This window comes from Abramis brama (assembly GCF_963993115.1).
Source record: "Abramis brama genome assembly, chromosome: 13".
Classification (NCBI taxonomy): Eukaryota; Metazoa; Chordata; class Actinopteri; order Cypriniformes; family Leuciscidae; genus Abramis; species Abramis brama.
The window spans coordinates 23369624-23375675 of record NC_139975.1 but is presented as its reverse complement, the minus strand read 5'-3'; positions in this window follow the sequence as shown (position 1 = coordinate 23375675).

Genomic DNA, 6052 nt, shown 5'->3' with positions numbered 1-6052 from the left:
CACCACAGTGAGTTATTCATGATTGGCTCCTGATATTTAAAGAGCACTCCAGTGTGAAATATATTGGACCCACTTTACCTGATATCTGCAAATGCAAAGATTTGGGTTTCTGCAGTCACTACAAACCTTTTTTTTTTTTTTTTTTTGCAGTCACTACAAACCGGATTGCATTCAAAGCAGGTTATGACGTATACCCTCATTAACAAGGATGGAAAGGCCATACAAAAGGTTTCTAAAAAGGGCACAATCAATTTACAGGCCCTGACATTTCTTAGTTACATACTATTTACCAGACACTTTTTATTCAAAGTATCTCATACTGCATCTCAAGTGCATGAACAATCCCATTAGAACGACCTGTGGTAAGTGCATTAATACAGGAATAATGATGTAAAAAGATGTACTTTAATCTAAGGAATAATGCAGTTTCCTAAAACGAAAACATAAAACAAAAATTAATATAATATAAATAATAGTAAAATAACAATGGATTAAGATTCATTAATCATATCCTCATATAATATATCATAGAGAGTTTTAAAAATATTGCTTAATGTTCCTTGAACTTTGCCTGCATGTGCTTTTTTAAAATGACACATTTCACTCTAACGCTGAGCTTTTACTCTACTTTGAACTTTGCATACTCTGCTGACCTTTTACATCATTGACCTAAACTGTAAGGACAAGTAAATTGCCACAATATCAGACAATAATGTCTAAAGTACAAGCCAATGCGACATCTATAGGCTACATTAAGATAATTATTATGCATGTGTGAGACAAGGCAAAATTCTGCACAGCACTCTTTTATATTTTATTGATCCAAGTGTAAAATAAACAGAGCGGTTTCACTTCCAAGATGTTTATTATTAGGGGTTAGAAAGTAAATACTGTCATCTTGAGATCATCCGAGATGTAAAAATGTCAGCAATTTAAACTGAAAAGAAAAAAATATGCTACAGTAAACACCTGTTAATTGGTTAACCACCTTATCATACACAATAAAACATACGTGCATGTTTGTTTATTTGAAATTATGTTTTATATTGATAATCTGTCATGTTTCTTGTAAAGCCTCTGTTACTGAACTTGAAGTCATCATGTAGGCTGAACCAGCAGAGGGCAGTGTAACACTTTATAATATAGCGGTCACATATTAACGTATAAAGTTCGGTTAGTTTTTGAGAATACTTTTAAATTGGCCACTGTTTGTTAAGATATATGCAGCTCTGCACACGTTCTCATTGATTTACCCATATAAGGTCCGTCCTGTGATACTTTTAAACAGTATTGAAGGGGTTCACTTAAATTCTGGAAGGTAGAAAGGTTGTAGAATGTACAGCAATGTAGTCTACATAAAACTAATCTAATGGTACAAAATGTAAACAAACATTTGACAAGCAAGTAGGCTAGTTCTTCTCATCAGCACTTTTGTGGAAAAAATCAGGTGAAGAGGGCTAAACGGGTCTATCCTTCATCGGTAACACTTTACAATAAGGTTCATTACTTAACATTTGGTAATGTATTAACTAACATGAACTAACAACGAGCAATACATGTGTTACAGTATTTATTAATCTTTGTTAATGTTAGTTAGTAAAAATACAGCTGTTCGTTGTTTGTTCATGTTAGTTCACAGTGTAACTAATGTTAACTAATGAACTTTATTGTAAAGTGTTACCCCTTCACCCCATCTCTTTCTGCAGATCTGGGACATGCATCATCTCTCTGTCTTCTTTATCAATTCATTTTGTTTATCTGATTTCATGTTTATATGCATATTCATGGATTATCTAAATTCATTCATTATACATAACGACTGATTGTGCCGCCTAGGAGTTCATCCCAGGTTTCCACTTCAATGCAGTCAACTTTATGGTGATTATTGACTTGTTCGCTCAACTAAAAAAGTGACTAAAAAGAAAGATAATGAATATTCAAAATAGACCACATGAGGCGGTGGGACTGAATGAATGGGTAAAACAAATTTACTCAACCTTGCAAATGACAGAGCACTTATAAGCAGTTCATACAGCAATTCAGTATCTAACTTTATATCAAGTTCAATATCACATTATAATGAGTCTTTTACATCCCTCCCCCCAAAAAGAAAAGCAAAAATCCAGACTCCTATCACGCCATATTTAGAAAAGCAGTCCATCAATATGTGCGTCTCTATGATTCTTAAATTCTTAGATTTGTTCCCTCCAGTCTTGAACATTCGGTTACATCCCTGCTTTGATCTTTATTACCCAGCAGCCTGAAGGACTCATCCGCTGTAAGTTACTTAAGTCTCTCTCATGTAAAATCAATGAAATAAATAAATACTGTGCATTAGGTTAGAAATCAGCGTGAGAACAGCTTTGAAAGCCACTTCCCAGGAGAAGGCCATTTAGCAAAATTGATGGTTTGCATTCCACATTTTCAGAGATATTTCAGGATAAATGTGAAGCTTTTTCACTTTTTCTCTCCCCTTTTCATTCTCACGATTTGGTTATTGCTGCTTATGCACACGTTTAAGATGTACACATGTTTGTGAACTGGTTTCCGGCACCGAAAGTGTGCTGTATGAATTGATGTCATGACTGATGTGGCCTGGGCAGACAGAAAAAGAAAAGCACCATTAGATGTATCAAACAGCAGCCCCATAAAAAAATACGAAGAAAAACTGCTGTGTCTCACAGAATCTGAAAGCATTTCAAGCTCAGGTCAAAGTTATAAACCTTTGAGAGGATAACAACCACCTATTCAGTTTCAATTGCCTCCGTGCCTTGCTGCGTAAGCCTTATGAGTTACTCTTACAGGGAAAATACCACTTTTGTCCAAAAAGGACTGAAAAGCATGCAATACTCATATGAAAAGTCCTTTAAGTCCGCCTGACTCATTACAAGTCGAGAACAAAGGGCAAACGGCATGTAGTTTGTCTAAAACAAGGCGAACCGTCAACATTCCTTTGTAAATCATCTCATTACAGGGCTTCTCAACACACCTCAGTCTACCTCCAGTGACTTTTTCAACTCTTCAGTCAGTGCAGTACGTCAGATTTAAAACTCGTGCTTAAGGCCTAAATTTCTCCCCACATTTAAAGGTTAGATTCATTATTAGCATCCCACGAGGGACATGAAACCTTCAAATATGCAAAAAGGCCAACACGAATTAGCAGAGGTCCCACAAGCACATTAAGCGGGAGGAAAATAAGCAAAATAACCTCAGTTGCATTAAAAATTGAAGAGCTGAAAAGCAAACTGAGAGCTTCACACGGAATTGCTAGGCTGTGTGTTTGAGTGCTAATTGCTATGTTCGATTTCCCACCGGCCAGTCGGCCGGCGCTCCGCTTAGACTTTGATTAAGCCAGAGCTCACCAAGCACAAAGGCCATTATCACACTTGACATTTGAGTTGTGTAAATGAAGCATTTTGAGAATTTCACCTAAAAAAAACCGCCAAAGTCTGTTCTCCAAGGCTGATGAGGGAGCACTTAACTCAGCAAGTCACTCCAAAATGCAATCAGGGGAAAAGACATTCCTCAGCCCTTCAGATAACTCCCTCAGTACGGCTCCCGTGATCAACCGCAAAGCCGAAATGGGGTCTCGGGTCACACAGATTTAGTGATGATGTTTTTAAGACCACGCTTGAGTTATCGACCCGACTGCGTCACTATTACTTCATGAGAGATGAGAGATAAGTCTGAGAAAAGTTCTACAAGTCAGAAAGCTTCCTGCACCCAATTTAAATTTGACAGCACACCAACTTGGAAACGTTGACGCGTGCTCTTAAAAATATCCGTAGACGTCATAATGCCAAGGTGAAAGTTCAATGAACGTGACTCAGGAGAGCATGAGGAGAGCTTTTAAAGCAGTTTATGGTCCATCAAATTGGTGAAGGGAAATGAGCTCTGGCATGGGTAAAGGTGAGTGTGGAGTTGTACGCTCTACTGAGAGTAAACCTGAGCAGTCTGCACCTCATTACTGCCAGTCTGTTGTTTTTCACATTGATGAATTATTAAATGCTGGGCTTCCATCTCTCAACAAGAAAGGCAGAGATTGTAAGCATCTTAATACAATAAGGGGTATGATAGACGGAGAGAATGAGGATATTCGAGAAAACACAAAACACAGGATTAATAACATCTCGTAGTCTTTAATTATAATTTGTTTTAGAGCTGTCACATAGCAACAGAAAAAGTAATACACATAGCTCCCTGAAAGAGAAGCCTTACATGAAAATATCAATCTTTAATCCACCAAAATAAATACTGAGTTTACAAAAGTTCTACAACTTCTTGGGAGATTTACAACACATTCATGCGTAGCACTTCTGCCTTCAGGGCTCTGAGGTGTTCGATTACGCTTCATATGTGAGGTTGCCGGCCAGGGAATTATTTCCAATGAAATCCTGATGGGAATGACTACCCTGAAGGTCCATGAAGGTTCGGGGAGAAGGTTCTGAATGTTATTTATGTCATATCTGACACAAATCTTTTGGCCCGCTCTTTTAGAAGCAATAACTCATGGCTCATATGGTAGTGTTTTTGGTTCTGTCATGGTTATGGAGTGTCATCATTTTCTCAAATCCTTACATATCCATCGGTGCTCCTTTTCATAACTCAAGGGAAATCTTTTTCAGCTCACAGTCATGGTTCCTAAGCTTCAAACAATACCAAATCTCCATCTTTAAACAACATGATGACAACCAAAGAAAGGAAATTGTGCAAGCTGTTCACCGTTGTCACCAACAACAAAAAAACGCTTATTGTTAAATAAGCTTTGAATCAAAGGGTACATAATCGAAAGTGTACTAATGAAATGAAATCAATAATTTGGACTTTATAACTCATCAAAGCCCTGCAGTTGGCTGGGTTGCTGGGGAAATCCTTTGATTGTACATTATAACCTCTTACAAAGGAATATTTTCAACCACAACCAGCATTGGTGTTCACTTGCACAGTTTCACTGCGAATCACAATGCTCTGTACATCCTGTGAAGGCATGAACATGTACATATTTGATTGTAAAAAAACAAGTAGCCTAGCATACAGCTCACTTGGACATTGCTTCGAATGACACTGTGGATTCATGGTCAGCATTTGCAGATACACCAGACTGGAAGAAGAAACGCATTTGACTAAAGCATTTAAAAGGAACACACGGACCACTATCAAATCTTTTGCATAAAAATATACTCCTATGTACAATAAAATCAAACTAAACTCTACCTTTAGGAATGAAATATCGCTTGATAAAAACATGAGAAGATGAGGGAAAAAAAGCTATTATCTCAAGCTAGGTAATGTAGCTCTGTTCGCATTCAAACAAATAAAGCCATAATAGACTCTTCCACTGGTTGACCGAATCTTAGTGTGTCTTGTTTGTTCCTTCATCACGTCACCACGCCGCGTTTATGAAAACTTATCACGAAAGTCAAACTCATTCATCAACATATTAGTGGACCAGAATACTGAATGACTTGTGGATGAATAATCTTCATATTATAAAAGTGCTAAAAGTGCTTTATTTGCAGGAGAGATCATCATTTTAAAATAAACAGGGCACTAATGTAATGAGGACAGTGCTGAGCTGTACATGTTTGATATTTTTAGTGTTGTACTTGTTTCACTGCCTGTTCATCCCTGCAAATCAGCAAATAAAACCAAACCTGTTTTTCTGATGAAACTGGCTGACACAAATGTAATTATTTAAAAATATTTACATCTTTTAGATCAATTCAAACAATTGGTGTTCCCTAAGGTAATTAATTTTAGGTAGAGGCACGGTTCAGCAGACTGGCAAATGCTGAAATGAGGGATGGAGATTGTTCTGGGTCACTTCTGCTATATCGAGGCTCTCCTAGGAGCAAGTTTGATGTTTATTGGGGTCCTCAGCTCTGGAAGAGAGCTTTATTATGGCACATCACTGCTTTGGGAAATTTTTGTTATAAATGTCAAGGAACAAAAACGCATGAAATTTCCCCATGAAATTTGCATTAAAAAAAAGAAGAAAAAGAAGCTGTATTTCAGAAGATGCCTAGGAAGCATTCACATGACATTCTCTTAA